Raw genomic sequence first — 25,095 nt, forward strand, 5'->3', positions numbered from 1 at the left:
TAAGACACTGTGACATTCTATACATAAAATGATACAGGAGGCTTGTATTTTGGATGAGAGGGAAAAGAACACATTTGTTACTTTGGTAAGTGTTTACTTTAAAATTATAATAACTAAAAGGTATGTATATTGAAATTTTATATTCTCTTTAGGTCAGAGATTGTTATTACAAGCCGGCTTTTGATTGGTTGAAAAAAGTGTAGAGAAACCCGTAAGATTCAATGAGACGTAAGCTGATTGGATAAAAATGTTATGTTTACAATCATAAAATTTGTGTCAAAATCAGTTAAGCAATATGTTTTCTGTAAAATTTGAAATATTTTACTATTGCCTGGCTGAATTGTTGACTTTACAATTCTGTATTTAGAATAGTAGGTGTCAGTGGGCATTTTGCCTCTAAATGCCATGAAGAAAGGGGGCAGTGGCATGTGACAGGGCCATTTCTTATAATGGAAATCTATGGAAAAAGTAATAGGAGTGTCTGACCTAAACAGTTTGAAACCTAGCATCAAATCTTACGCATTCCATGTCGTGTCACGTATCTGCTGTAGGTTTCCAGAGCTCCGCCTACAGGTGCCTGGGAACGCCCATTAAACCAATGAGTGCGAACAAAGCAAGCTTCCGGTTATTCAACGAACTGACGGCATTGACCCGAAAAGTTATAAATATGATTACTTAATTACTGTCTTGGCCGCGGATTGTGCACTTTTTAAACAAAATATTTTAAATGCAGCGTCGTGTTGATTTCACAGACCTAATCAAAGTGCCTGAGTGTCCATAGTAATTTAACGGACGCATCATATATGTAACACGGCAGCCTAAATAAATCCGAATATCATTATGAAGTATTGGTCTTATTTGAACATGTAAGCATGTAATAAACAGAAAATTCGTTTATCTTCACCAACTAGCATAAAATAGAAAGAACATTTGTTTGTTTTCAGTGGGGACTGTGCCCCCGTGAAATTATTACGTCCGACGTATAACCGCCCATCGTGCATAAATAGTGTTATAACCTTTTGCTATAAATTATTTCTTAAACAAATCCTTTAACGAACATCTCAGACCAGAACATTAATTTGGAATTTCGGAACTTCCATAATATAAATTCTTATACTGAATAATATGTTGAAGCAGTGTGTGACTTATTTGTTTACAAATAAATAAACATGTTAAAGTCGATATTCTTGTTTAATAATATCTGAAGTTTATTTTCACTCAATTAACATACATTTAGCTTACACTGGTCTGAATGTGTTGTAGATGTGACACGGACATTAAATACTTGATGTATCCTTCTGCAATATGCTTTGAAATTCACTTGAAGAAAACACACTGTGTTAAACTTACCTTCCCATGCTTCTAAATCATTATTTTGATATACCGTCATTAGATGCGTGACACGACCGCGCAGACTTACATTCAATATGCGACATGTCAAACACACATACGGACATATGTTTTAAGTTCATCAAGTTTAAGAAACCAGTTGGAAGAATAACACAGTCGAGAATGGGGTTCATGTTGCCTCGTACTTTATTTCAGTGCTGTCATATTTCTGATCTCTCATCAGGATCATTGATTTCATGACATTTAGATTTGAAACTGAATACCTCTTAAGCCGGTGCTAAGGAGCGTGGACAGTGTTGGCCATGAAAAGAATTCAACCGAGTTTGCAATTTTCGCTGTTTCCTTTTGCTCTCAGTGCTCTCGAATGATCGCCTTATTTTCAGGATCTATTGACATAAGATGTATGTTCGGAATCTTGCAAATGACAGGTTTTCTCAGAGATATTAATAACGTGTTTCTATTGTTTTGTCCAGTAACCTTCGAAATATCTTTTAATTCAATTTTTGAAACAAGTTTCGTACTCATCTTTTGATACACCCATAAGAAACTGGTGAACTGCAAAGTCCAATGCACGTCTGAACCTATATCTCCTACCAAATGGGCTCGTACCAGATAGGCGTTTTTTTTTTTTTTTTTTTTTTTTTTTTCAATTTTGGGAAAAAGGAAATATTCACACGGTTTGATTTTTTGCATTCCAGTTGCCTCTCAAAATAGACTACACAAATACACGTCAATATCGGTCAAGTATTAGAGGAAGGTAAGCGCGAGTGTCTCACTCATGTATTGTCGGTATGGTGTAATCATATAAATATAAGGATGCAAAACAGTCAAATGAACCCGTTGTCAACTGAATTCTTCATCGCAGTGGCCTCAAATAATGATTGGACAACTAAAACAAATGTTAAATTCTGTCAAAGACGTGTCGCGTATTGAAGGTAGTTAAGTGAGAGCGTCTCAAGCATCTGTTGTCGATATGGCGTAATCATGTGCATGCAAAACAATCCTATGAGCAATGTTTTCAATTGTAGTCTGCATGCTTCTCAAGATAGTTGGACTACAAAAAAATCAACAATACCTGTAAAAGACGTGTCAGGTATTGAAGGTAGGTAAGCGACAGCTTCTCACGCATCTGTTGTCGGTATGGCGTAATATTAATCATACTATGAGGACGAAAAATAGTTATATGAACCCGTTGTCAAGTTTGTTCTTCATCAACACGGCCTCAAATAATGATTTGACAGTGAAAACAAATGTCAATACCTGTCAAATACGTGTCACGTAGTGGAGGTAGGTAGGCGAAGAAATCTCGCGCATCTGTTGTCGGTATGGCGTAATCATACTATGTGCGTGCAAAACAGTCATATCAATCATGTTTTAAACTGTGTTTTTCATCCCAGTAACTTCAGAAAATAGTAGGACTATAAAAATAAACGCCAATATCTGTAAAAGACGTAACACGTAGTGGATGTAGGTAGGCGAAGAAACCTCATGCATCTGTTGTCGGTATGGCGTAATCATAGTGTGTGTGCAAAACAGTAATAACGAGCTATTTTATAGATTGAGAATTATTATCATTTTGAGAAAAAATGTCCAACCTCACATGTGTAAACCCTTCACTGTGGACACATTTTCGCAGCTGGAACATGTGTCTCATTAAAACAAATTACTTATGGATTTTTCACTCGTCCTTGTTAAATGATGTGGTCCAGAATAACGGGACGGACTGGAAGTAAGGTTACCGGATAATAACCATAATCTGATTTAAATAGTCATATTGCTGAAGTAAGATGTTGCAGAGGCCTTACCTTTTATTAAACTATCTTCATGTAACAATACACGAAACCCGCAATAATGGGATGCGTATGAAAAACTTGTCTTGTTTGGATACAGGTCTGCATATAAGCTGCATTTCCATGTGTTCATCACAGTTTTATATTAACCGCAGTGTATGCCATGCATATGCTATACATACCCCGATTCGTAAAGGTACCCTGCTTATACTAGGAAAAGGTATGCAATGCATACCATGTATCTACCACAAAAAGGTATGCTATGCATACCCTGCTTCCACTACTAAAAGGTATGCAATGCATACCATGTATCTACCACAAAAAGGTATGCTATGCATACCCTGCTTACACTAGGAAAAGATATGCAATGCATACCATGTATTTACCACAAAAAGGTATGCTATGCATACTCTGCTTAGACTACAAAAAGGTATGCAATGCATACCATGTGTCTACCACAAAAGGTATGCTATGCATACCCTGCTTATACTACAAAAAGGTATGCGATGCATACCATGAGTCTACCACAAAAATGATATGCTATACATACCCTGCTTATACTACAAAAAGGTATACAATGCATACCATGTATCTACCACAAAAAAAAGGTATGCTATGCATACACTCTGCTTAGATTAGGAATAGGTACGTCAGTCTACAGTGTATGCCGTGCATACCATGTGCCTACGGTAGCAGTGTATGCTGAGTATATTACCAAAACTGTGTATATCGTGCATATCCCGTATCTACTTAAGTAGTGTTTGCCGTATCTACATACTATAATTCCCACCAAAACAATATTTCGCCATTTTATTTGAACGCTAGGACTAAACATTTGTATGGGACATCATTCACTGACCTATCTTAAACATTGTCTAAATACATGATAACTTGGTTCTGCTATCTATTATTTCATAAACTGCAATTATAACAGAATACAATGCCTCGGAATATACATTTTTTTATTAGTTTTGATTTATACATAACATGTCACACAATATACAAGTCATAACATCACAAAATAACTAATAATTTTATAAGACATCAAATTCTATTGACATTATTAAGAAAATGGGGGCAAGAGACAGTAAATTTGAAAATTCCACAAATCTGCGTCGATACCAGTGAAAAAAAAATCATACGCAAGAAGGCAAAGATGGCCCTAGGTCGCTCGCCTGAGAAACACACCATAACAGTGTAAACATCCATTTCAAATTCGTCCGAGTTTTTCATGTAATAAACATTCTGCCCAAGTTACATGAACATTGGAGCACAAATGTATACTTTAGTGTATAAACAAGATTTGGGATAGTGACCTAGTTTTTGACCCATAAGACCTAAATTACAACTCGTCCAAGATTTTACAGAAACAAATATTCTAACAAAGATTTGTAAAGATTGGAGCAAAAGAGTGGCATCTACAGTGTAAACAAGCCTTTCCCTTGATTTGACCTAGTAACCTAGTGTTTGACCCCACGTAACCAAGATTCAAAATCCTTTAAGACTTTGTGAAAACAAACTTTCTGGCCAAGTTCAATGAAGATTAAATGAAAAATGTGGCCCTAGTGTGTAAACAAGCTTTTTCTGACATGGTGACCTAGTTTTTGAACCGACGTAACCCAGATAAACAAACTAGAGATTTCATGGAGACAAACATTCTGACCAAGTTTCATGCATATCAGATAAAAATGCAGCCCCTCTTGCACACACCAAGTTTTTCTATAAGTTGACAGAATGATCCAACTTTTTGACCCCATATGACCTATATTTAAACTTGACCAAGATCTGATCAAGACAAACAATCTGTTCAAATTTCACAAATATCCAGTTAGAAAACGCAGCCCCAATTGCTTACACAACGTGTTTGTCAGATTTGACTTGGTGACCTAGTTCTTTACGACAAATGACCAATATTTAAACTTGACCTAGATTTTTTCATGAATATCATTCTGATCGAATTTCACGAATATTCAGTGAAAATGCAGCTCCTGTTGTACACACACACACACACACACAGTATTTTTTTTTTCCTTTTTTGACCGGGTGACGTTGTTTCTAAACCCAGATGACCCATATTTAAACGACCTAGATTTTACCAAGACAAACATTCTGATCAAAGTCCACGAATAATCAGTAAACAAGAGGGTCATGGTGACCATATATCGCTCACCTGTTAAACTTGGCCTTTGAATCATCAAGATAAACATTCTGTCCAAGTTTCATGAAGATAGATACGTGTGGCCTCAATAGTGTTTACAAACTTTTCCTTTGCTCTGACCGGGTGACCTAGTTTTTGACCCAATATGACCCAGTTTTGATCTTGGCCTAGGAATCGACAAGATAAATATTCTGAGCAAGTTTGTATTACCTCAAAGCATAAATCAAACCTCGATATGGCTGAAATGGCCAAAATAGAAAATTTTGCCACTTTCAGGGGCAGTAACTAGAACTCGTGATGGAATCTTATTGTGACTTGTGTGTCAGTTTGGTTAAAATCAAATATAAAATGTCACTTATTTCGTGTTCACAAGGTAAAAATAACACATTTTGGCTTTTTCAGGGGTCAATCAGGGGCCGTAACTCGGGAACCTATGAATGGATCTGACAGATTCATCATGGAATCCAAGCGATATTGTTGTTAAAAATATTCTGCAAGTTTGTATCAAATCAAACCATAAATGAAGTCTCTATATGGCTGCAAAAGCCAAAATAGCACATTTTGGCCCTTGAAAGGGCCATAACTCTAGAACCCATGATGGGATCTGGTCAGTTTTCGAAAGGAACCACGTTATTACGCCAATACAAATTGTTTGCAAGTTTAGTTAAAATCAATTTCAAAACGTCTATATCGCGTTCACAAGCCAAAAATAGCAAATTTTGGCCCTTTAATGGCCCATAACTCTCGAACCCATGATGAAATCTAGCCAGTTTTCGAAGGGAACCGAGATATTATGCCAAACAAGTTGTGTGCAAGTTTGATTAAAGTTGGTTACAAAATATGGTCTCTATCGTGTTCACAAGCCATAAATAGCAAATTTTAACCCTGCAAGGGGCCATAACTCTAGCACCCATGATAGGGTCTGCCTAGTTTTCGAAAGGAACCGAAATATTATGCTTATACAAATTGTGTGCATAGTTTAATCAAAAATGATTGCAAAATGTGGTCTTTATCGTGTTCACAAGCCAAAAAACAGCAACTTTTGGCCCTTTAAAGGGTCATAACTCTAGAACCCATGGTGGGATCTGCATAGTTTTCGAAAGGATCCGAGATATTATGCCAATACAAGTTATGTGCAAGTTTGATTAAAGTTGGTTACAAAATGTGGTCTCTTTCGTGTTCACAAGCCAAAAAATAGCAAATTTTGGCCCTTTAAGGGGCCATAACTCTAGAACCCATACTGTGATCTGCCTAGTTTTCGAAAGACAACGAGATATTATGCCAATACAAGTTGTGTGCGAGTTTGATTAAAATGGATTGCAAAATGTGGTCTTTATCGTGTTCACAAACCAAAAAAACAGCAAATTTTGGCCCTTTGAGGGGCAATCACTTTGGAACCAGTGATGAAATCTAGCCAGTTTTCGAAAGGATCCGAGATATTATGCCAATAACTCTAAAACCAATGATGGGATCTGTCTAGTTTTCGAAGGGAACCGGGATATTAATATTATGCCAGTACAAGTTGTGTGCATAGTTTGATCAAAAATGATTGCAAAATGTGGTCTCTATCGTGTTCACAAGCCAAAAATAGCAAATTTTGGCCCTTTGAGGGGCCATCACTTTGGAACCAGTGATGAAATCTAGCCAGTTTTCGAAAGGATCCGAGATATTATGCCAATATAAGTTTTGTGCAAGTTTAAAATTGGTTGCAAAATGTGATCTCTATCGAGTTCACAAGCCATAAATAGCAAATTTTGTCCCTGTAAGGGATCATAACTCTAGAACCCATGATGGGATCTGCCTAGTTTTTTAAAGGAATCGAGATATTATGCCAATACAAGTTGTGTGCATAGTTTGATCAAAATTGATTGCAAACTGAGGTCTCTATCATGTTCACAAGCAATAGTGGACTGACGATCACAAAAGCTCACATTGTGACAGGTGAGCTAAAATGCAGCCCTTATTGCATACACACAGTTTTCCTTTGATTCGACCAGGTACCACGTTTTGAAATCCAGTTGAGCCATATTTAAACTTGACCTAAATTTCCTCAAGACAGACTGATCGATCCAATTTCATAAGGATCAAGTGAAAAATGCAGCCCCTATTGCAAACACAATGTTATTTTATTTGAATGGGTGACTCAGTTTTAGTCCCAGATGACCCATATTCATACTTGAGCTAGACTTCCTCAAGACGAACATTCTGATCAAACTTCATGAAGACCTAGTTTTAAATGCTGCCCCTATTGCATATATAGGTTTCTCGTTATTTTTGATCGGGTAACCTACTTTTCAAATTTCACCGGGAAGTCATCAAGACAAACATTCTGACTAATTCTCATGAGTTTTAAATTTATGTGGTCTCTAGAGTGTTAACAAGATTTTCCTTAATTCTGACCTCATGACCTAGTTTTTGACCCCACATGACCCAGTTTCAAACTTGGCCTAAAGATAATCAAGACAAACATTCTGATCGAATTTACCGAATATTCAGTGAAAAATGCAGCCCCCATTGCATACGCACAGTTTTCCTTTGTTTCGACCAGGTAAACTAATTTTTTACCCCAGATGATACAAATTCAAACTTGACCTAGATTTTATTACAACAAACATTCTGATCAAATTTCATGAAGATCAGTGAAAAATGCGGCCTCTATTGCACACCAGGTTTTGTTCTTTTTTATTTGACCGGGTTACCTATTTTTTGACCCCAGATGACCCATATTCACACTTGATCTAGAATGCATCAAGACAAACATTCTGATCAGATTTTATAAAGATCCAGTATAAAATGCAGCCCCTATTGCATACACACAGAGTTTTCTTTTATTTAATCGGGTGACCTAGTTTTTTACCCAGATAACCCATATTCAAAGCTGACCTTGATTACAGCAAGGTAAACATTCTGATCAAATTTCATGAAGATTCAGTGTAAAATGCACACCCTATTACACACACACATACAGTTTTCCTTTGATTCGACACAGAATCAAATTTAACCTAAAAGTTATCAGGACAAAAAAATCTGACTATCATGAGTTTTAAATTTAAAAAGTAGTTTCCAGAAAGTTAACAAGATTTTCCTTTAATCTGGCCAAGTGACCTTGTTTCTGACCTCACTTGAACCAGTTTCGAAACTTGCCTAAAGATCGTCAAGATAAACTTTCTAACCAAGTTTCAGAAAGATATGTTCATAAATGTGACCTCTAGAGTTTTTACAAGATTTTCCTTTGATTTTGATTAAAATTGCTTTAAAATTGTTGATGCTAGAGTGTAAACAGACTAAATTTAACGGACGGACAACGGACATTCATCGATTCTAATCGCTCACCCGACCTTGACCTTAAACCTACTGGTCGCTAGAATAACAGGTTTCATGTACTGGTCACCTGCAATTAGCTTTTACATTTAATGTCCGAGGAAAGATCATTATTCCAAATAGTCTGCAGTAACCTGAATAATGTAAGAGGTAATTTTCTGACAACAGGCTACTATAGTCTGAAGGTTGACCATAAGAAGCCTTTTATTTTGTTTTATACCTGCCTAATACATTTTGACAGGTGTCTTTATAAATCAATTGTCAAACGAATAATATGGATTGTCCAACAAATAAAAGTCCACTGCATTAATTCCGTTTACACTAGTCCAACTATGATGCATCATTTGTTTCTGGAATTCTGGATTGTGGAACTGTTTTGCTCTGCTAGGTAATCATCAGCACTTCCTAAACATCTACTGCGGTACCTGTTTTCAAATATAAGAGGAATTTTAATACAATAAACCATTTGGAATATGCATTATTGCATCCTGACACTAAAATGTAATAAAACATACAATAATAAGTTGGATACTTGGAACACAACATGGGGATAAATAGAGAATATTAGGTTACTGTCTGATAAATTTAAATTTATTAGGGGAGTGGAAGAAAATATATTAGGCGAGGCTCTGCCGAGCCTAATATTTTTTTCGTAGACGAGCCGAATAAATTAAAAAAATTTCAGACAGTAATCTAATATTCTATTTATCCTACCTGCTCAGGAAATTGGGAAAAAGGTCATTGGAAAGAGTAACAGCGTGCAGACTTGACGTCATATAATATGACGTTTGCAAGTGTAATTCAGTTTGTGGAAAATCGAAAAAATGCAATAACATTTTTTTTTGTTTCTGGATAAAAACTTGTGATTTTACCATTTATTTTCTTAGTTAGAACATTTCCAATACAATGATAACAGGTCAATGAAAAATTCGGAAAAAAAATGTTTTCAAAATTTCCGGCTGAAGTGCTGTAAAAGTGCAAAATAGCAATAACTTTTCTGTTTCAGAATAAAAACCCTTGATTTGACTCACTCATTTTCTATGTTCAGACATTTCCAATACAATGGTGATGATTTAAATGCAAAATTTTGATAAAATATGTGATTTCAAAAGTTCCCGCAAAAGTGATATCTTGACACTGACTAGATAAAGCAAAGTTTTTTAGGCAGGTCGATTTTGTGCTATATCTTGTATGATGGTATGATAAATGGTATTTAATAAGATGACATTGCTTATGCATAAACAAAAATATACACAAATAAAATGTAGTTTTATCAAATGTTTATGGTGAGCCTTAGGTGGGTTATTAGCACGACTAAACCTAAAATTTGCCATCTTTGAAAAATATGTGTGCATTAGAAAGTGTCCATGTCTTCTATGTAGTGTCCGCAACACCACTTTCAACGTTTTCAAACTTGATCAAATATCTTACATATTAGCATGTTTAAAATGAACTGTGACATTGCACAACTTTCTGATTACTTTACACGAAAAATGCATTACACAACTGTCTGATTAAAATAAAAAAAAAACATATTAGAAAAGAAATAATTTATAGCAAAGCCGTGTTTGAACACTATTTATACACATGGGTAGCAATACGTCGTTCGAAATTATTTCACAAGTGCTGCGCTCTCGTGCAATTATTACGCCTATTGCGTTTATAATGTTTAAATACGGGTTTGCTATAAATTCTTTCTTAATCATGTAAGAAAATGACAATTTAAAGAAAACAAATTTTTTAGTTTTATTTAAAAACCTGTTAGTGTGCCCGCCTCCGGTTATTAGCTTACGATACAGATTTCCTACTATTAAAAAAAAGGCCCAAATGGGCCTAAGGCGCTTATCTGAAGAAGGCCTGAACCATCTGACTTTGCTTCTGACTAGGTTTGGTAAACTGATAATTTAAAGAAATTATTTAAATGTTTACCTACTAGTATTTGCTGTGACAGCACAGCACATTTAGAACAAATCTGATGATAAGAATTTAATTATGTATTGTTGTAGACCCGGTGCACCTTACAAATCTAGACACTATTAAATCTGGCTGCTCTATCCATTTACTTAATACCGTTTTTACAACAATTTCTAGCAAATCATATTTTCACATACTTATACTCCCACTGCTACAGAAAAAGAAAAAAGGGTGGTAACTCTTATATAAGAAAGCTACAACCCACTGAGTATACTCATTTTCGCTTCCATCGACCGTCCATCTCAAGCAGAAAAATGCATGTTCGGGCATTAATTCAATACGGCATTTGCTAGATTTACAGTTTGCAAAGATATACAGTACATCAGTTTCATGCGATTTATGAATTCACTCGCACAAGTATGAATCTTGCATGCATATGATAAAATATTGTATTCTTAAGAGTTTGAGCAGTAACAAATCAAAAAGCATTTTATGACGAAAAATCACAACTGCCTATGGCGGGATTCGAATCCGGGTAGTTCGGTTGCTAGTTCAATGCTTATACCAGAACCAAAAAGCCGACTCCATTACGCTATTGTCAGAGATTGTTTTCAAACATACAGGCTAACCACCATCACTCCAAAAACATAAAGAAATAAAAAACAAACGTTGGACAAACATCTTTTCGGTTTCGCGATTCAATTTTTTATCAGTAGAACATAAATGTTTGGTTTCACGATATTTTTTTTTTCTTTTGAAAATCGCAACTGAAAAGGTGTTAGGGCTGCTACTGCTCTCATCCATTTTTTAAGTTGAAAATAATTCGGACAGTTTAAAGACGCACAATAAACATACTAGTAATTATATTACAGTGTGTTTTTAATTTAATCTACTCTCAGTCTGTAATGTAATAGGTTAGAAAATGTCTCATTAGAACCATTTAACTCAACAAAGGAACTTGAAAGCAGACTGAATGTTACTACATGACATGTATTAATTGTACTTGTAAAAAAGGTCACGATACCAATTGATTGGTATAAGATAGCAGACACATAATGACTTTCGGCAATTTTCGGTGTTCATACGCTACTTCGGCATTCATCGGTGGTCAGAAGCAAAATATGACTTTACGTACCTTCGGAAAATGTCGAAATCGCATACGGATATCAATATAACGTTAACAAACGGAAATTGCCGATTGTCAATACGGGTCCAGTTCCGTAGATAAAAAACAGTGTTACTAAAATACCTACTGTTAAAATGCCACTGTAACCAGCCAACGTCTTCCTACTCCATTTCCCCAAAATATGGCTTGTTTTTTACATCCTGTGAAAATAAATTGAGATGTAAAAGTTTATCAGACATAGGTTGAAATGAAATGAGGACTGAATTATATACTTCGAAAAAGTTCATGAATCAGTTGAACCTTTCCAGAAAAAATGTCAGCTTTAGTTTAGTTTAGTTTAGTTTAGTTTATTGAATAAATCAAGGCCCGACTGGGCATGTGATATGACAATAAACAACAAACAGAATATCATATACAAATGGCAAGAAAACAAAACAATAATGATCAATATGAAAAAAGAAGAAAACTTATTTGCATGATATAATATGACAAAATACACAAAGTTGAATGGATGACAGTAAAACAAATGATGAATATTGGAGAATGAGAGTCTGTATTACTGGTTAAAAAAAAGAAATAATTTTCTTACAAATATTGACAGATTTAACAATTTTGCCTTATCATTTAACAATATTTTTGAGACACCGGTATTTTTTAATTAAATGACATCATGCGCAAACCAAAAACATATAACATCTTGGCATCGTTTTTCACCTGAAATCATTTTTTTCTTTTGCAACTATCGAATTTTTTTATAAACAAGAGGGCCATAAAGGCCCTGTATCGCTCACCTGACATATTGACCTAAAGATCATCTAGATTAACATTCTGACCAATTTTCATTAGGATATGAATATACAGTTATAAATCTGGCCTCTACAGTGTTAACAAGCTTTTCCTTTGATTTGACCTGGTGACCTAGTTTTCGACCCCGATTGACCCAATATCAAACTCATCCAAGATTTTATTGAGAGTAACATTCTGACCAAGTTTAATTAAGATTGGGCCAAAATTGTGTTACCACCCGGCTGATCTCAGAAGGTAACTAGAATGAGATATAAAACGCTACACCAAGTCTAGGACTTGTCACGTAGTGCAGGTAGGTAGGCTTAGTATGTGTCACGTATCGTAGGGCGATAAGGCGCACTACCTCTGTCAGAGGACCAGAGCACCATGGCAACGCCGCTGGCAAGTGGGCACAGCAGCTACTTCATCTCCATGCGTGGTTAGAGCGGTATACTGAAGGCCGCTATGTGTCCAGGACGTGTCACGTATTGCAGGAAAGGTTTTGATCTTTGCGTCACGCTTCGCAGGGTGGTACAATGTCATCGGTGTGTGGGAGGGCGAGACTGTGGAAGTAAGTCCTCTCTCCAATGCGTACAGCTCCCAGCTGATCTCAGAAGGTAACTAGAATGAGATATGAAACGCTGCTCTGTGTCTAGGACGTGTCACGTAGTGCAGGTAGGTAGGTGAGTACGCGTCACGTATCGTAGGGCGGTACGGCGCACTACCTGTGTCAGAGGGCCAGAGCACCACGGCAACGCCGCTGGCAAGTGAGCAGAGAAGCTACTTCATCTCCATGCGTGGTAAGAGCCCGATACTGAAGGCCGTTATGTGTCCAGGACGTGTCACGTATTGCAGGTAGGTTTTTGATTCGCGCGTCACGCATCGCAGGGTTGTACAACGTAATTGGTGTGTGGGAGTGCGAGACTGTGGAAGCTGAAGGTAACTAGAATGAGATATGAAACGCTGCTCTGTGTCTAGGACGTGTCACGTAGTGCAGGTAGGTAGATGAGTATGCATCACGTATCGTAGGGCGGTACGGCGCACTTCCTGTGTCAGAGGGCCAGAGCACTACGGCAACGCCGCTGGCAAGTGAGCAGAGCAGCAACTTCATCTCCAAGCGTGGTTAGAGCGCGATACTGAAGGCCGTTATGTGTCCAGGACGTGTCACGTATTGCAGGTAGGTTTTGGATCCGCGCGTCACGCATCGCAGAGTGGTACAACGTAATCGGTGTGTGGGAGGGCGAGACTGTGTAAGTAAGCCCAATGCGTACAGCACCCAGCTGATCTCTGAAGGTAACTAAAATGAGATGTGAAACGCTGCTCTGTGTCTAGGACGTGTCACATAGTGCAGGTAGGTAGGTGAGTACGCGTCACGTGCCATATGGTGGTACGGCGCACTACCTGTGTCAAAGGGCCAGAGCACGGCAATGTTTAAGCAACCTTAAATTTGACATTTATGTCACCAGGTCCTATTTTCATTAGGCCTAAAACCTCATTTCGCATGTCAGTGCTCATTTGTGTAATATGACTGATCTCGTTTTTCGTGTAATGTATTTATTCAAGCGACGATTTTACAATGTTATGTTATAGATATAGACTAATATAGACTATCACTGATTCATTTGGCAATTTATTATATATACCATAAAAGAATGCCATTTTCTGAATATTTATCATTCCAAAATGATCTTAGTACTGATGTTTGCATGCATTTTATGCGGTAGAAAGAATAGTGCAACTTCTTCATGGCCTCCTGAAGTCATTAATTTTGACGCCCTTAAGTAGTCTATCATATATTTAATTGATAATATAAATCGATTAAATAAATAAATACTACTATTATGAACTGTAGAATGTCTCCCTTTACTTTATTTCTGTTTTGTGGATTTTATGGGCTAATGGTGAATACTAGTAATAAATGACGCCTTTTGATTGGCTGGCTTTCTTAACCAAAAAATCACTTTTTGTAGGCTGTATGGCCAAAATCTTATCTGGCTGTTATATTCTATGTGAATGCAGTCAAGACCTGAAACTTAAAAGGACAGTGAACAAGTTAATCTTTTATTTATAATCAATTAATCTTTTTCAGTTATGTTTTTACTATTTCTTTGTAAATTGTGTGTTTTTATTCACTTTACATTTCTTTAATAGCAGTCATTCTCATTATCAGAACAGTGAGGACACAAAAATATATAGCACTTTCTCGCAATTCTAACTTTGGTACTTTCATTGAAAACCTTTAGAAACATGACCTTCTTTATTTACCATCAGGTTTGACGAAGAGCAGCAAAACCATATTCAATTAAAATAACTTAAGGTGTTTAAATGTTACAAGGTATATAGTCTACAGCAGAGTAAAAAAATCTAAAATTTATTCAAAAATTCAGTCAAAAGAGTCTTGTGACTATGAAAAAGCTGAGGGAACGAGACAAACATTGCAAGATCTGAATTCTTCAACAGTTGCTTCTGTAAGAAATACGTTTTTAAAGGACTGGGGATTTTTGCATTATTAAAAAGACATACAAATACACCAAAATAAGAAAAAAAATATAATCTTACAAAAGAATACTAAATGCATACATGTTTTATTTGAGCAAAGTAAAATATTGCCTGCTTTGCAAACTAGTGTAATTTAACATCTTAACAGGTAACTTATAACTATTTGACAGCAAAATAGAAATGGGCTTCACAATTCATGAGCGTCAAAGCAGATGATCGAACGATACATGTATTTGTAACTTTTATAAAAATAAATCCTTAACGTTAATATTGCACAGCGAATGATTATTTAAGAATTTATCAGTTTAAGACCATAATTTTATTTTTTTCTCATCATTTAAAACAATAATGGATGTTAGATTCTTCGAGTGAAAACACCACGGAAACGCGAACACACCGTCTCATTTAACTGTCAATCATAGAGATATGAATATTCATTATCCGCCATTTTATACCGGCGATACGTGACACGACAAGGAATGCGTGACGTTTAATGTTTTCCTGTCAAGGATAACCTTGACACTACGTTCGTACTCATTCGTACTCCAAATGTGTCCGTACTCAATTTAACTCGAATGTAAAGTTATTCTTCTTAAAATTTTGCTCCTGTTCACCAAATTGTTAAGTTGTATGAACAGTTATTGGTAATTTCATGCATGTAATAACTAGATATTAAAAAATCGTTTAAAAACCTTCAGGATATACTTCTGATGGTGTTGTTTATTTCTGGGCCCTGGATACGGATATTTAAAACATGTTTACCGTTTCCAAGAACAACAGAATGGTAATTAGAAAATGTACCGGAATCGTAAAGTCATCACATATGAAAACATTACATTTAGTCGTCATGTAATGTTTTTTATGCAAGAATAGCGACAATACATGTTTGTTTTGTGTATTAACGTCTACAGAAGCCCGCGGGATTGTTTGTGACCTCGACCGATGTTAATACACAAAAAACGTGTGTTATCCCTATATTGACCTGTCAACTAAAGTGCTGTCCGCAGTAAAGTCATTGTACCATAGTGTTTCTTCATGCGTCCGTGTTAGTTTAGACTATCTGTTTGATCTAATGCTAATACAGGCATACGACAAGACTGCTCCTTATCAACAGTTCTGTTCAAAATATTTATAAATACTTTAGCTGTCTCACTAACGAGCCTACACAAAGGTGTTGATATAGGTTACGAGCGGATATACATACTTTTTATATACTAATGATATTGTGATAATTGCAGAAAATGAAGGCGACCTTCAAGCTATTCTGACCTGTTTGAATTATTGGTGTATCGCAAATGATATGTCTGGGAGCACCCTGTGTGGCATAATTTTGTAAAAAAGCGAAACAGATTTATGAAACCTGTGCAGTGTAAGTCAGTTTATCACAGTGAACAAGTGTGTGTGAAGTCTCAATCCATTCCAAGAGCTTACATACAAAAACGTAACCAAATCGGGACGCGGACGCCAACGCCGACGTGGACGCCAGCACACGGGCGAGTCCAGTAGCTCTACTATTCTTTGAATAGTGGAGCTAAAAATTATGGTGGTGTTCCTTACAATGTTTACACTTAATTGTACAGTTTGTGTGTTGTTCCAGTAATATTCTATGGGAAATCTGTATGGGGAGTTAAACAGTTTTCATGTATAAATGCCATACACCACCGTGCAATGCGATTTTTCCTGGGCACTGGCAAATATACTCCAAAATGCAGCTGTTCAAGGTGAAATGGGCTGCATTGGAATTCTATGTGTAACCATTGGAATCGTTGTTTAAATTAGACGACTCAAAAATTAATAAGAAGATTTTTAACTGGGCATTAAGTAAAGGTAATAACAGATGTAAAAATCTGGCATTTTATGGTTAAAGACAGTTTAAGTTGGTTTACATTCGTACATGCAGTTACCCTTCCCCTAAACAGTTATCAATCGATGTTTCAAAAGCTTCTCTGAACAGGCGCATTGAAAAGTGGAACAATGATATTAAGAGGGTTACAAGTGTAAATGGCTATGGACGTAACGAATTAAGAACATATCGGATTTTTAAAGATTGTTATCAGGTTGAACAAAAATACTGTAAACGAAGTCTTTCATTTCCACATACATCAGCTCTAGCTAAATTTAGATGCGGAGTAGTATCAATAAGGTTGGAAACTGTGCGTTATGTAAATCTACATGAATGTGATAGAACAAGCCCCTTATGTTCAAAAGCTATAGAATCTGAATTACATGTACTTTTAGAATGTCCTACAAATTTAGAAGACAGGTGGTTATTGTTTGAAAAAGCTAACATTGTAAACAGCTATTTTGGAGCACTCAGTGATATCGATAAACTCAAATTCATGTTTACCAACCCAGATATGATTAGAACTATAGCAAAATCCTGTTGCAATATTTTAAAAGTTAGAAACAATACTTTGCACAGTAAATCATAAACAATTTTATATTAGCTAACGTTTTTTAAGACTTATATGTAGTGTCTTAATTAATTTTTTTGGTTTTTATCCAAGCTGGGAAATATCTGCTAATCTACTCACTTTTAATCTGATTAAAAGCGATATCTTCTTAAAAATTATAATAATAACATAGAAAGGTACAAACTTTTCTGTGAACGTAGGGCATTTATCAATATCCTTTTTATTGTAGAATTAACCAGAACTGTCAGAGGAATGACTTATACGCACCCCCGCCCCCCACAATACGTTCTTGGCAAGGAAGAATGACAATCATAAGAAATTTTAAAAATACTAAGAATCATCTAAAACGTAAAAAATTTTAATACTTAAAAAGATTTTACTCGTCTTTGGGGTACTTTATCCTGGGCTTCCGCGGCACATATAAGTAATACTAGTATATGTGCCCAGGATGAGGAATGAGGTAAATATAAAAATCTCTAATATTAGAGATACACTAAATATGAATACAAAAAGTGTCTCATTGACACATGTTACCACAGAAAAATGTACAGTCAAACTTGTGTTAGCGACCACCCGTGAATAGCGACCACCTGTCGACAACGACTGGTCTCTGGTCCCCCCGTAGAAAAATGCTCATAAAAAGGCCATGAATAGCGACCACCTGGCGACCGCGACCAGCGACCGGCCTAATTCATTCCCAAGGGTCATATTGATCCCCCAATAACGACCAAGCTGGACCGTTCCGGCATGAAAATATTTGAAAACCGTCCAATTTTCACGACTTTCGCATTATAGCAAACGTAATAATTACTGCTTGATTGAAAATTTGCAAGTTTGCACCGGTCGAATTAATACATAGAACATATAGAAAGCAAGAAGCTGTAAAAATATTTTTTATCAGCATGATAATGGCTTACTGAGAAGTAACTCTTCCCCCCGAATAAAGACCACCTGTGAAAAAAGACCACTTTTGCTTGTTTACTTTTTACATAGGACTAATAATAAAAAAGCTAGTTAGAAAAATACATAAAATATTAAAAATCCCCTAAAAAAAGTTGCGCATGCGCAATGAAAAATCCTTTCGCTATATAAGGTCAAATGACATTATACAATATATATATATTATATAAAAATTAGGGTCAAAAAGGGCCAAAAATATTTTGGGTTTTGATTCCTAAAAATGTTGAAAATAACTTAACATAACAATGGGAACGTATTTTCTTATTTTTCAATTTATCCCCGAAAACAATTACTTCAACTACAATGGGAAATAACTCTAGCAGTGTAATGTCTTTGGTTAAGCCTTTATCTATCTAACTTTTATTTACATCGGGTAAAAATGCCTTAAATTTGGAAAAACCCAAAATCTAAAAATAGAATTTCTAAAAATATACTAATTCTGGGAATTTAAGGGGAAGTAACTCGGTACAAAAGTTAAAGAGTTACTTCCCTTTGGCTCTAAGCCAATCAGAATGATATAGTGAAAATGCATTTAACCTTAATTTCTAAGTAAAAGAGGGCATAATTCATAAAAAATTGGTGTCAGAGTTATGCAACTTGTGTCACGTGATGTGGGTGATAAGGTGAAACATCTATTTTAAGTTTGAATCAAATCCGTTTAGTAATAACTGAGATATAGATTTCGGGACGGGACGGGACGCGACGGGACGGGACAAAACTGACTCCTATATAGCCCCTCTCCCAAACATGTTTGGTGGGGGTATAATTATACACTTTTTTAGTTCCATCTTAAGAATGGCTTTGTGCAATGCTGTGTTTTGTTACAACGTATTTGCTAGTTGTATTGTACATTGATGAGACAGAAATAGATAAATACCATTTGCGTCACTAGTTCTGTTTTGATTAGTTAATATCATATAATTTGTTTGCATAATCGATAGTCTATGTTTGGAAATAGTCGCCGAATGATATTTGATAAAAACTGATCAGTTCAAACAAGCATTCATGATAAGCTGGCTATAAACCACATGACTGAGTTACTAGTATGAGTATCTTATAATTCAATTATTGAATGACATTGTACTTTTATTGTAGAAATTGTACAGAATGTATAATGCAATGTTGTACAATGATGAGACTTTAATAAACGAATAAACTTCTTTAATGAATATGTTGAATGTATACTTATTATCCTTCAATTAAATATGAGTGTATGGCAATGGACCCCTTGCGGCTTGACAATAAACTGTTTTAATAAAGAAATACATTCAAAGACGAAATAGTACTTTGCTGCTTTCTTAATGAAGTTCATTTCGTACGTCAACAACATTACCTCGTATCAAAGTTTATTTTAATGTAGAACCCAGAATACAATCTATAATTACCACTTTTCAATACAAGTATGCCCACGGGCAGAATATCGTGCCCGCCAGCTGTCAAGTGTGATCTTGACCTTACACCTAGGGACCTGGTTTTTGCGCTTGACACACCGCCTCATAATGGTGAACATTCGTGCCAAGTTACATCACAATCCCACCATGCATGAAGAAGAAATGTCCCGTTCAAACTTCAATTTGACCTTTGACCTCCAACTGTGACCTTGACCTTTGAGATATGAACATTGGGTTTGCGCATGATACGCTTTCATTGAGGTAAACATTCATGCCAAATATATAAACAAGATTAGACTGGTCCGTGCATGTCAAAGTTATGGTCCGTACAAAATGGGACGGACGCACGCACGGACGCACACACATACACCGAACCGCCAAAAGTGGCGACCGCAAGCGGGTTCGACAAAAATGAATTTAACAATAGCCCACATGATAAGTGTCATATACAAGATTATATTTGAAAAGAAAAATAGTAACAAGAGGGCCAACATGGCCCTAGGTCGATCACCTGAGAAACACACCATAACAGTGTAAATATGTTTGACCTAGTGATTTCATGGAAACAAATATTCTGGAAAATTTTCATTAGGATTGAACCAAAAATGTGGTCTTTTGAGTTGAAACAAGTTTTTTCTATGATATGATCTAGTGACCTAGTTATTGATCCCAGATGATCCATATTCAAACTTGACCTAGATTTCATCAAGACAATCATTCTGGCCAATTTTCATGAAGATCAATTGAAAATTACAGCCTCTATCGCATACACAAGGTTTTTCTTTGATTTGACCTAGTGAACTACTTTTTAACCCAAGATAATCCATATTCAAACTCGACCTAGACTTCATCAAGGCAATTATTCTGACCAAATATCATGAAGATCAACTGAATAGTACAGCCCAGTTTAAGATAGAACTTATATAAGCATCTTCCAGTTCGATCCATTTCGTTTGTTACATGTACAATTATTTTGTATCATATAATATGCGTATGATAACGACGAATAAAATATGTTTAAACCAAGTACAGCCTCTATCGCATACACAAGGTTTTTCTTTAATTTGACCTAGTGACCTACATTTTGAGTCCAGATGACCTATACTCGACCTAGATTTCATTAAGGCAATCATTCTGACCAATCTTCAGGAAGCTCAATTGAAAAATACAGCCTCTATCACATACACAATGTTTTTCATTGATTTGACCTAGTGAACTACTTTTTAATCCCAGATAACCCATATTCAAACTCGACCTAGAATTCATCAAGGCAATTATTCTGACCAAATTTCATGAGGATCAATTGAAAGATACAGCTTCTATCGCATACACAATGTTTTTCTTTGATTTGACCTAGTGACCTAGTTTTTGACCCCAGATAATACATATTCAAACTCGACCTAGATTTTATCAAAGCAATGATTCTGACTAATCTTCAGGAAGCTCAACTGAAAAATACAGCCTCTATCGCATACACAAGGTTTTTCTTTGATTTATTCTAGTGACCTACTTTTTAATTCCAGATAACCCATATTCAAACTCGACCTAGAATTCATCAAGGCAATTATTCTGACCAAATTTCATGAGGATCAATTGAAAGATACAGCTTCTATCGCATACACAATGTTTTTCTTTGATTTGACCTACTGACCTAGTTTTTGACCCCAGATAATACATATTCAAACTCGACCTAGATTTTATCAAGGCAATGATTCTGACTAAAGTTCATGAAGATCAACTGAAAAATACAGCCTCTATCGCATACACAAGGTTTTTCTTTGATTTATTCTAGTGACCTAGTTTTTAACCCCAGATAACCCATATTCAAAATCAACCTAGAATTCATTAAGGCAATCATTCTGACAAAATTTCATGAAGATCAATTGAAAAATACAGCATCTATCGCATACACAATATTTTTCTTTGATTTGACCTAGTGGCCTAGTTTTTGACCCCAGATGACCCATATTCAAACTCGACCTAGAATTTATCAAGGCAATCATTCCGACCAAATTTCATGAAGACCAATTGAACACTGCAGCCTCCATCGCATACACAAGCCAAATGTTGACAGACGACAGACGACAAACAGACGACAGACAGACGCCGGACATTGAGCGATCACAATAACTCACCTGAGCAAGTGAGCTAAAAGTAACAGCCCTTAGTGGTTTATGTCACGTTTTAGCAGAACAATGCTGGCTACATCAAATTTGTGATACAAGGGAGGCAACTACAGTTCGCAATTTGACAAATAATATGAAGGCACCAAAACTATTCTCCCATATATCATAAAACAATTCCACTACTATTATGGGATATCAATATAGCTAACATTGGTACTTTTCCTTTCACAGAAACCTTGTAAAGCCCAATTACAGGAGAAAGAAAAAAACAACAGCGAAAAACATACTTTAATGAAATGAAACACACAGTGATTCTTGTTGGAAAATATAATCACCTACAAAACCATTCAATTTCAACGATCAATCTCACAAATACAAAAAAAAATGTTAGTCGAGCAAAAGTATTAAGGGTATTATTTTGACAAGAAATTTAAAGCCTGACACTCGTGTGACTCACTCCGGCTAAAAGTTACGCTTCATGTACATTTTTATCTGTCCCGTTTTAAAATGTGGGATTATTTGAATGCAAAAAAAGAGGAGAATAAAGTTGGAGCAACACGCATTATATTATAACGGGCACGGAATAAGTCCCTCTGGTATATCTGATCTTCACAAAGAAACTGGTCTTGAAACTGTCAAATTTAGAAAACGAAAACAAATACTAATGATGTACTATAAAATGGTAAATGTCCCATCCTTATCCCTTTAACTTAATCCTTCAAGAATGTGTTATGATGTCAAAAATGGTTACAACACTAGAAACTTATAACGCAACACTTTTCTAGTGCATTTCTTCTTTATACAATGTACCATTAACGAGTGGTTCAACTGTATATAGAACGCACAATCACAGCCATCCCTAGAAAATTCAAGATAAAACGTCATATTACTATCTTTGGTCAAGTTTTACATATGGGACTCAGCTCACTCAAAAGAGCATCCTTCGAAAATATAATTAATATCCAGTCGTATTATACTGACACAGGGCTGTATAGTCCTAGCACTATCCCTTTCATGCGGAGCATCAAGCGAGGGAGCTACTTGTACCTTGTTTACGTCTTTGGAATGACGTTGCCAGGGAACCTACTACCTCCCGCATTCGAAGCGGGTGCTCGGCCACAAGGCTACTACCGAGGGGGTATTTGCTTGGTCGAAATCTACAGATATCCAACCAAACATCTTTACAAAGTACCGGTTGTCACCATTCGTTTGTACATACTTGAATCGTTAATGTGTTTTAAAACAAGTTATCTTTATTATACATATTATAACGAAAACTGATACAAATTTCGGTCGATTGTTATTTTTCACAGTTTATTCATAAAAACATGACCCCTCACCGGGTTGTGTGCATACATCAAAAGTGAAATATTTTTGTTACCACCTTTTATGTCTTCCCTTCCGGGTCACTATAAAACATTTAAGATAAGCTTTCAAATAGGTCAGCTATAAAAAATATCCAAACTGATAGCAAAATTGCACGCATGCACCTAATAAGTTTCAGAGTTTTTACCGACAGTGAAATGTCTTTACATTTGACGTTCTCAAGTTAATACCACTCAAGTTATATACGAAATGGAAAAACAAAGAACAAAAGCCATATTTTGAAATTGCATCTTTTGCGAAGATTAAAAATAAGCAATACCCATTCTTACCACTTTCGATTTGATGTCTTCGTCGAAACTAAGCAGCGTCTCTTTGCTGATTTATTCTAATCTTCTATTCTCAGAACCTTTTTTCAGAGTAATTAGTGTTTCAGTCTGTATAAAACTTGTAGTCCATTTGACATTGACAAAGATCACCTCTAAATATATTCACTCTGTAACCCGGATATACTTTCTTTTGCTTCTAACCCGGATGCACAAAATTAATTATATTGATATTATCTGATTTATTTAAGTTTTGATAGTCTTACTTACTAACGCCTCTAAGTATTTCAGTAATATCTTAAGAGAGTATTTGTATTAAATGAAACTACTACCAAAAGTTAAAAGCTATTGTAATAACTGTACCCTAAAATTTATGTGCATGTTTAAATTAAAATATTGGAATATGATAATATTACGGTTGATAAGAAGTGAAAAGTAACCAACGCGGGTATAAAAATAATATTGTATAAGATGAAGATTGAAATGAGGTCCGTTGCAAATTATGGATAAAATGTAATAAGTAACACTTGTGCGCATCTGGGCCAGTAATGGGTAATGCCATTACTGTTCCACATGGAGCACAAGTGCGTACTTACACAAGCTAACCGGCCTAGCGACTGTGGTTCTGAGAAATCACAACATTCAAATTTGTGCACTTAGTCCTCATTCTTTTAAAGGGTTTTTTCCTCTAATACTGTATAATATCCAGTTTTGTCCAGTTTACAAATTTTATTATAGGCAGCAGAGTATATTGGCAGTTGTATAATTGACAATCTTTTTGATAAAAACAGCCACTCCTCAATGTATATAAGTAGCTGGAAACAACAATATTAGGAGGCAACATAAAACGAATATACGTTCCCTAAATTATAAAAAGAAAGAAAGAAAGAAGAAAACGTTAGGACCATAGATTATTGTTGTCTTATATTGACAATACCCATGTGTTTTGTTACAGGCAGCATGGTTTATTGGTAATTGGATAAATGACAAGTTTAATTTCATCGGTCATGCAAAAGTGCTCTCTTTTTTATAAAGACAACACTTTCAGATTTTATCATCTATTTAGGTACAGTGGTGCCTGGTTCTTATTTCGTAAGTGATGGTAAGACCACAATCAAGCGATAAAGGCAAAATAAATGACGTAATTCACACTAATTTTACCTCTGAAGACACAAATTTGTTTGACCACAGCAATTTCATGGTTAATTATGAAGGTCAGATTTCTTCACCCACACATATTTGCCAGTAAGTGAATAAAACATTTTTATAACCGGGTTTCGCCCGGTTATCAAAACCTCTTACCTATACTAAGAGGCAACAAAAAATGTTTCTTAAATTAGAAAGAAGTATATCTGTTCTGTTTGCAGGTCTGTTTTGGATTTTACTTGGATAGTTTCATCTTTAGGTGTGACTAATTAATGACCTGTCTATTACATTGTTTGGCATTTTGATGTAGAGGAAGCATTCAATTTTATATGTATTTTACTTTATTTCTATCCCATTTATACTTTTAAATGTATTCCTACAAATTTTATATATTGATGACAATGTTTCCATTGTTTTGAAACACTGTAAATCTAGGAATAAAATACATCTAGTCTCTAATGTACT

The 25,095-nt window shown here is 35.6% G+C and overlaps 1 protein-coding gene across 2 annotated transcripts in view; it reads right to left on the minus strand.

Moving 5' to 3' along the window:
- Positions 1-23,648, minus strand: part of LOC128547396 (uncharacterized) — a 37,180-nt gene extending 13,532 nt beyond the window's left edge. Inside the window, exons 1-3 of one of the 2 annotated variants that reach the window (XR_008366502.1) lie at positions 23,491-23,648; positions 11,787-11,859; positions 7,140-9,044 (exon numbers count right to left, since the gene is read on the minus strand). The gene's annotated coding sequence lies outside the window, so the exon portion shown is untranslated. Of the gene's footprint in view, positions 1-7,139; positions 9,045-11,786; positions 11,860-23,490 lie in introns of those variants that run through there. The other variant, XM_053520128.1, reaches the window with a different exon arrangement.
- Positions 23,649-25,095: the final 1,447 nt, after the last annotated feature.

Source organism: Mercenaria mercenaria, chromosome 1, assembly GCF_021730395.1.
Source record: "Mercenaria mercenaria strain notata chromosome 1, MADL_Memer_1, whole genome shotgun sequence".
In the NCBI taxonomy this organism is placed as follows: Eukaryota; Metazoa; Mollusca; class Bivalvia; order Venerida; family Veneridae; genus Mercenaria; species Mercenaria mercenaria.